We start from the raw sequence: 9,408 nt of genomic DNA, 5'->3' as shown, positions 1-9,408 counted from the left end.
TGTTGAGAAGCTCTCTTTTTTATTTATATATTTTATTTATTTGTAAATGTTCATACAAGTGCAGTGAAACTAAACTTTTCAAGATAATGGGCATCTTTAGTTTAGATGTCATCACTTTATTAAAGGGAGACATGGAAATTATTTTCATGATGAAAGATTTCATAACGCCAGTGGAATGGGCAGTTTCATGTGATGCTATTTCAACAGTGTTTTATTTCAGTCTATGTTTTTTCTAAGAGTGTCACCATCTCTAAAGAAGAAATAATCTTTGTGTTTAGAACTACTTTGGTGCTGCCATATTTTGGCAAAAGTACTCTATCTCTAATTTTCCTTTGGAGACCAATCACACAATCACTACTTTTGCTTGCAAAATTTTTCCTTGAGATGTTTCTAGAAGCATAAATACCTCCTTTGATTACAGTTTTGGCTGCATTCCTTTCTACCAACACTCAGTAAAACTGCAGAAGAAACTTACAAAATCCTAGTCCTGCCATGACTTGTGCTGCTGCAGCTTGGAATCTGTGCTGCCACCAGGAAAGCTGAGAAGATATTTACATACAAGGAATTGGGCAAGGCTTTTAGATGTAATTCAAAATTTACTTCACATCAGTGAATTCTTACTGGGGCAAATTATGAATGTAAGTATTCTAATAAAGGCTTCAGTCAAAGAAGGAAAATATCTTAATATGCAAAAGAGAATTCATGCTAATGAAAACCCTTTAAATACAAAAATTGTAGAGAGATATTTTATTAATTACTTTTGCATCACTATGACCAAGTACCTGATAGAAACAACTTAAAGAAGGAAAGATTTGTTTTGTTCATGGTCTCAGAGGGTTCAGATCATGGTTGCTTGGCTCCATGTGCTTGTGCAGAACTTCATCATGATGGGAGTATATGGCAGAGGAGAGCTGTTCACCTCATGGCACACAGGAACTAGAGAGTGTGACAGGGAAGGACAAAGGACAATATGTCTACAAAGACCCACTTTCTAAAATTTCCAGAACCTCCCCAAATAGTGCCACCAGCTGAGGACTAAGTTACCAATACGTGATCCTGTGGGGGAAATTTCATATTCAAAACACAATTGCTCAACTTAAAAGAATTCATATAGTACAAACCTAACGAATGCAAAGTATGTGGAAAGATCTTCATCCATGTTAGAAATCTTAGTTATTTCATGAAATAAGCAATTCTAGTATGAATAAACATAATGTCCAGAGGAAGGCCTTTGGGCAACATATGCCTATTTTTTAACATTTGAAATTCATAATATATTTTAATTAAGCATTCAATTTTTATAACTCCACTTGTAGAATATCATAATGTATATCCTAGAAGAAAATTTGGAAAATAAAGAAACTCTGCATACTACCTTAAGCTGATAGCTAAGTGGCACAATTTTACCAGTTACAATTTGTTATTACAGTGGTTATTGTGGACAACATTTGATATGGCTTAATTGTATCTTTTTACAGGAACATTAGAACAAAAGGAAATACATTTCTAATTCCCAATGGTGTCTTTTCCTCAGTTGATATAATGAAAATTTCAATTAGAATTTGGACATCAAAGTTGTTTCACTAAATGTTTCCTTAGCTAAAACAAATGAAAAATATAACAAACTTTGAATTGCTTCATTTATGGATCTAGGAGAACTCATTGTACTCCTTCATTATGTCTTCCACACTTCTCTACACCCACTCCACTCCCAAGATCTTACTCAACATTCACTGATGCCTCACTTTGACTCTTCCTTCTTAACTCAAAGAACTGCCTTGATACATCTTAAAACTGATATTCCTATGTGGTGACATTCCAACATGCAGTGACTTTTAGATCACTGTGCCATTGTTTTGAGTTTCCATAAACCAAAAAGGAAAGAGAAAAATGAATATTGGGATGATATTTTTGCTTTTATCCTTTATTAACATGGAGAATTTCATTAACATATTTTTATTTGTTGGATAATTACTGGGGTGTGAACTCAGGGCCTTGTGATTCCTAAGTAAGCACTCTTATTACTTGAGCCATGCCATCAGTCCTTGGTTTAGTTTACTTTTTCAGACAGGGTCTCAGCTGTAGCCTCAAACTGTGATCATGTTACCTCTACTTCTCGCATTTTTAATGTAGGACCTTACTAATTTTTTGCCTGAGCTATCCTTGAACAACAATCCTCCTGTCTTTACCTTCCATGTAGCTGGAATTAAGAGTTGTGTACCTCCATGCCCATCCCTTCATTAATATATTTTCAGATGTTAAAATAACTTTGGGTTCTCAAGATTCTTTGACCATGATGCATGGTCCTTCAAAAACATTTCTGGATTTTATGTACTAGCATTTTGTTGAGCATTTTTATATCTACACTCACAAAAGATATTTGTAGGTTTTTTTCCCCTTGTGATGTCATTGGTTTTTGCTTTTAGGGCAGTACTGGTTTCATAGAATTCAAAGAGTAAAATTTCAAAGAGCAAATTTTTATGTAATTGGTTTTCTCTTTTGCTTTTCTTTTTTCAGTGTTGAGGATCAAATGTATTTTTCTGCACTGTAACAGTATCCACTCTGATTCCTATAACAGTCATGCATTGCTTAATGATGGGGGTGCATTCTGAGAAATACATCATTAGATGATTTTATTGAGTATACTTACACAAATGATAATGGCTACAATATCATCAGGGTTTATGATCTTATGGGATAATTGTTGCATGTATGGGCTATCATTGATTGAAGCATTGGTATGTGGCACTTGACTGTACTTTTCTTTTGATTGATTAGGTTTTAGTTTGCTCTCTTTGTTTCTACATAGTCTTAAGATAGAATCTTAGTTTATTGATTTGAGATCTTTCTTTTTTTTGAGTGTAGGACTTTGCTACCATAAATTTCCTTTTGAGTTTGGCTTTACTTGCCACCCACTAGTCTTAGTATGCTGTGGTACATTTGCATTTATCTCAAATTATTTCCTATGTCCCTCGAGATTTCTTCTTTTATCCATTTGTTATTAAGTAGTGTATTCTTTGATTTCTACACATCTCTGTATTCACCAAGTTTATTTATGTTATTAATTTCTAAGTTCCATTGTAATTGAAAAATATCTTTTATGAGTTCAAACCTTTATATTTATTGAGAATTGCTTTATGGCTTAGGTGTGTCATAAAATGGAGAGTGTTCTATGTGCAGTTGGATGATGTTGTTGGATGGAGTTCTCTACTTGTGTGTGCTCTGCATAATTTGTACACAGTGTTCTTCAAGTCTTTTTTTTGGTAGGGCTGGGTTTGAACTTGGGCTTTGTACTTGCAAAGCAGACACTCTACTGCTTGAACCACACCTCCAGTCCATTTTGCTCTAGTTATTTTGGAGAGTGGGTCTCATGAGCTTTTTACCTGGGCTGTTCTTGAACTGAGGTCCTCCCAATCTCTGGCTCCCAAGTATCTACTATAGGCATGAACCACCAGCACCCAGCTTCCTTGTTGAAATGCATGTTTATTTTATGTGTGGTGATGGTAGGGTATTGAATTCTCAAACTACTTTTCTTCAATAGTGTATTCCTACTTCAAATTTGTCAGCCTTTGGTTCATATATTTTTGGGCTCTGTTAGATTTATATGCACTTATAATTTTGACAGCTTCAATATAGACTGAGTCTTTTACCTATATCAATTTTATCTCTAGTGTCATTTTATTTTAAAGTCTACTTTGTAAAATATAAATATAGCCACTCTAGCTTTCATATGGCTGCTGTTACATGATACATCTTTTGGCAACTCTTTACTTGTAGTCTATTTCTATCTTTGATTTGAAAGTGTCTCTTCTCCATAGCATTGGTTGGATTATAGTTTTTTTCTGTCATTTCTTGCCTTTTGAATGGATAATTTAGTCCACTTATATTTAGAGTACTTATTAATAATAAAGCACTTACTTTTTCCATTTTGTTTTTTTCTATATGTTTAATTTCTTTTTTGTCCCTGATTTAATCCATTACTACCTTACTTTGTGTTTAGTTGATTTTTTTTAAGTCATACATTTTGATTCCCTCCTCATTTCCTTTTGTGTATATTTTATAGACATTATCTTTGTGAAGTCCATGAGGATTACATACAATATCAGTTTTGTTTTGAATGTGTTTCCTGAAGTTCAAATGTAGAAAACTTAATTTCCAATGCAATAATATTGGGATGTGGCACCTAAGAAGAGGTGATTAGGTCATGAAGATTCTGCTCTTATGAATGGACTAATGTTACAGTCACAGGGATGGGTTAGTTATTTCAAGAGTAGGCTTGTTATAAAAAGCAAGTATTATCCCTCCTGCTTGCTTGCTGTTTTGAACTTTGCTGCCTTTCCACTTTTCACCATGGAATGATGCAGCACAAAATCCTCACAAAATGCTAGAAACTTGGCATCAGACTGTCCATCCTCCAGAACTTTGACCCAAATGAACTTATACTGTTATTAAATTACCCAGTCTTTGGTGCTGTGTTATAGCAACACAAAACAGATTATGGTAACATTCTAAAATTATAATAATTTAATTTGAATTGATACCAACTTTATTTTTGTCACATATAGCTCTCCTTCTGTCACATAAAACTCTCCTCTTATACAGCTCCATTTCCCCCTTTGTTATGTTACTAATTACATCTTCACACATTGTGTACATTATAACACAGATTTATAATTATTTTTGGCTGTAGAAAACAAAAAATTAGAGTCACAAACCAAAATTATACTAATATTGGCTTTAAATATGTCCATATATTTACCTGTACTGGAATCTTTATATCTTCATTCAGATTTTGATTACTGTCTAACATTCTCTCTCATTTTAACCTGAGGCCTTTCTTTCTTTTTCTTTTTTTATTATATTCATTTGTGCATACAATGTTTGGGTCATTTCTCCCCCTTACCCCCACTCCCTCCTTTACTCCCCCCTCCATTCCCTGGCTTACTCCCCCCAACCCCTTGCTACAAGGCAGAAACTATTTTGGCTTTATCTCTAATTTTGATGAAGAGAGAGTATAAGCAATAATAGGAAGGACCAAGAGTTTTTGCTAGTTGAGATAAGGATAGCTATACAGGGAGTTGACTCGCATTGTTTTCTTGTATATGTGTGTTACCTTCTAGGTTAATTCTTCTCAAACTAACCTTTTCTCTAGTTCCTGGTCCCCTTCTTCTAAGAAAGGCCACCTGAGGCCTTTCTTATAGGGGCAGTCTAGTGGTAATGAACTCTCTTATCTTTTGTTTATCTTTGAATGTCTTAATTTTCCTTCCTTTTTTTGTGGTGTTGGGGATCAAATCTAGGACTTTGGGCATCCTAGGCAAGTGCTTTTTACCACTTAGTTATATCCCTATACCTTTCCTTATTTTCGAAGAACAGTTTTGCTGGACATGGTTTGGTTCTTTCAACCCTTTACATATACCATCTAATGAGAATTTTGGTTGATTACAAAGAATCCTTTGTACACAACAAGTTGCTTTCAAGATTCTTATTGCTTTTAAGATTATTTCCTTGTCTTTAGCTTTCGTCAATTTGATTATATTTCTTAGTATGAGTTTCTTTGTGTTTTCCTATTTGGAGTTCTTTGAAAGTCTTGAATTTGTAGATTTATGTCTTTCATTAAATTTGAGATTTTTTTTAGCTATTACTTTTTCAGTAAGCTTTCTGCTCATTCCTCTTTCTTTCCTCCTCCTAATACTCCCATAATACATATATTCATGTGTGTGAATGTGTCCCAGACTCTATTCGATTTTTTCTATTCTTTTTTTCTTTTTGCTTCTCAGACTTGATCATTTCAATTGTCATGTTTTCATGTTTTCTGATTTTTCTTTTGCCTACTTATATCTGTTGTGCAACCCTTCTAGTAAATTTATTTTTATTTTATTGCAGTATGGGTTTTTGAACTCAGGATCTCATGCTTGTTGGGCAGGGGTGCTGCCATTTGAACCATATCATCAGCCCTCCCATAGTGATTTTCTTTGTTTCAGTGAATGTAATTTTCAGCTCCAAATTTGATTGGTTCTTTTTCATAATTTTTATATCTTTGTTATATTCTCATTTTGTTAGTATATTTTTATTCTTATTTTCTTTGCTTCTTTGTCCATGTTTTCACTTGTCCATGTTTTTATTCAAGTATATTTAAATTCATTTAAAGTCTTTACCCACTAAATCTGATGTCTGGACTTCCCCAGGCATGTTTCTGTTCATTTATTTTTATTCCTTTGAATACTCCATGCTTTACTGCTCCTTTTTATGATTTTTTAAGGTTTTGCTATAAATTTTACATGACCACTATGTTGTAACTATGGAAATCAGATTATCAGCCTTCCCTAGAGTTTGACTTTTTTTTTAGTTTTTGGTTTTTTGCTTTATTTTTATTATTTATTTTATTGCAAGCACTCATGTTAGGATAAGGATGAAATGTGCAAACTTCAAAGTGTTAATATTCATTTTCTGTAAGATCCAGCTCAGTAAAAGATTACCTCAGTTTCCTGCAATTTTAAATTGCAAGATCATAGCTAATAATTTGTTATAGAAGTTATATTTTGAAAAGAAATAATGAAAAACATAACTGGGAAATATTTAAGAAAAAATATGCTGAGTGAACCCTGCTCTGTCAATCCTGTTCCCTAAATTCAATCATATACCCACTGGGCAGGTGGAGGACTTGAATTCAAACCTCAGTATTGCCAAAAGTTAAAAAAAAAGACTGCACTGAGTTTGATGTTTTTTAATTGTGAAAAGCTTTTGAGACTTTTACAAATGATTCTTGTAAAGATTATTCATTGTCAAAGTGATCACTGAAGTTTCTGCCCATGTATTTTGCATTCAGCTAATATTTTGACAGAGATCTTGAATGCTAAGAAGCAAAATAAACACACACACAGGGACAGAAAGAGAAATATTGGGAGGGAGGGAGGTAGGAAGGAGAGACAGAGAGAGAGAGAGAGAGAGAGAGAGAGAGAGAGAGAGAGAGAGAGAGAGAGAATATGAAGGATCTTGGGAAAAGAAAGTCACACCTTCTATAACCTACTTCTCCAGTTAGGTACCATCTCCTAGAGTTTCTACCACCTCTCACAATAGTTACACCATCTGAGGACCAAGACTTTAACACATGAGCCTCTGGGGGGTATATCATATTCAAATCATAGCACACACATATAGTGTAAGGCTTAAAACAGGATTAACATCTATATCCTCATCTATAGTTTCTTTTTTTCTTTTTTTGGTGGTACTGGGGTTTGAACTCAGGATCTCACACTTTCTAGGTAGGTGTTCTACCACTTAGGTCACAGCTCCCAACCTACAATTTCTTTATGGTAGAATCATTAAGATGCATTTTTATTTATTTTCTTTTTGGTGGGACTTGGGTTTGAACTCAGGGCTATGTGCTTACAAAGCAGATGCTCTACCACTGGAGACATATCTTCAGTTCATTTTGATCTGGTTATTTTGGAGATGGAGGTCCCTCGAACTATTTGCCAGCCTGGGCTTGAACTTCAATCCTTCCAATCTTAGCTTTTCAAGTAGCTAGGATTACTGGTGTGAGCCACTGGCATCCAATTTAAGATGTATTTTTCTTGAGCAGGCTCTGCTTGGCTATTATAAAACTTTATTTTCTAGAGCTCAGACTGCTTCTGTGTTTTTTCCCCCCATTATTTCTATGGCAGAACTCTCATGACCAATGCAAGAAGGTCCCTTGACCTGACTGAGAGTGACTGGGGATTGAGAAAAAAGACACAAAGACAGACATATAGAGAAACTTGGGATGGGGTAGGTCTGACACTCCTGATGGGCGACACCCTCCAGCTCCAAGTGCATTTATTTAAACAGCATGTATGGGAAAGTGGGGCAAATTGCAGGTCGAGTTCTCATGGGTCCAGTAGCGGTATAGGCAGCAGGAACAGCACAGCTGTGGTATGTTGTTATTTACTGCAGACTATGCTGACTAGGTCAGCATGCCCTGTTTTTCTTGCAAGGCAGCCTTGCTGAACCTTGCCTCCCCTTGGCCGGGTCCATGCCTATCAGCCAAGAGGCCCTTTGACAGAGTCGTGCTCATGCCAAGGCCCACTTCCACTGCTTCAGTCTCCCCTCTTGCAAGGCTGCCTTGCTGAACCTTGCTCACCTCCTTTGTGTGGGGTCCTTGCCTTCTCAAGTCAAAGTTTCTTCTCAGAATATTTAGTTACTGTCTCTCACAGAGAACAAGAGCTTGGAGCTTTTGATCCAGTATTTTGCTGGTCTAACTCCTAATTTTATAGTTAAATCTTATACTTGAGATAATTATAGCTTCCTATGCAGTTATAAGAAATAATAATTCCCTGTATCCTTAACCCTATTTCTTTTACAATGTGGTATCACATTCAGAATAGTGAAAGTCATGCAGTCAAGATACTCAGCATTTCCATCACCACAAGGATCCTTCACATTGCCCTTTACACCCAAACTCATTTCCCTCCCAGGCTCACCTCTTCCATAAGCCCCACAACTACTAATCTGTTGTCCATTTCTAAAATGTTGTCATTTTATATAAATGGAATCATATGACATATACTTTCTGGCATTCATTTTTCTTGCTCAGTATAATCCTCTATAAATTTTTCCAGGTTTTTGCATAAAACAAGAGCTCACTCCTGTTTATTACTGAATAGAACTCCATGACATGGATGTCCCACAGTTAAGTTCTACCATTTATTTACCTTTGAAAGCTATCTGGGATGTTTTCAGGTAATATCTGGGATATTATTGGAAAATGCTTCTATCAATATTTGTGTAAAGTTTTTATGTGAACATAAGTTATCATTTCTGGGGGATAAAAGCCCAGGAATGCATTTACTGGTTCATACTCAAGTCCACATGTAATTGTCTTTTTTTACCCCAGAAACTTGTCACCCTGTTTTCCACAGTGGCTAAAATATTTTAAATCCTTGCTACCAATGTATGAGTATTGTAGTTTCTCTGAATTTTCTCCAACATTTTCTATTTTTACCATATTTTAAAAATCATTTTGATAGATGGGTGTGGTATCTCCCTGTAGTTTTTTAAAAAAAATTTCTTTTATTCATATGTGCATAAAATGTTTGGGTCATTTCTCCCTCATTTCCCCCCACCCCTTCCATTTCCCCCCCTACCCCCTCACTACCAGGCAGAAACTGTTTTGCCCTTATCTCTAATTTTGTTGAAGAGAGAGTATAAGGAATAATAGGAAGGACCAAGGGTTTTTGCTGGTTGAGATAAGGATAGCTATACAGGGAGTTGACTCGCATTGCTTTCCTGTACATGTGTGTTACCTTCTAAGTTAATTCTTCTTGAACTAACCTTTTCTCTAGTTCCTGGTCCCCTTCTCCTATTGGCCTCTGTTGCTTTAAAGTTTCTGCATTAGTTCCTTTGCACTGAGGACATCAAATGCTATCTTTT

General features: G+C 35.3%; 1 pseudogene; it reads right to left on the bottom strand.

Annotated features, from left to right (window-relative positions):
• Positions 1–216: 216 nt before the first annotated feature.
• LOC109702571 (10 kDa heat shock protein, mitochondrial pseudogene) lies at positions 217–494 on the bottom strand (annotated as a pseudogene).
• Positions 495–9,408: the final 8,914 nt, after the last annotated feature.

Source organism: Castor canadensis, chromosome 6, assembly GCF_047511655.1.
Source record: "Castor canadensis chromosome 6, mCasCan1.hap1v2, whole genome shotgun sequence".
NCBI classification, from domain to species: Eukaryota; Metazoa; Chordata; class Mammalia; order Rodentia; family Castoridae; genus Castor; species Castor canadensis.
Note: the sequence above shows the minus strand (reverse complement) of the source record. Positions and strands in the feature narration are given on the sequence as shown.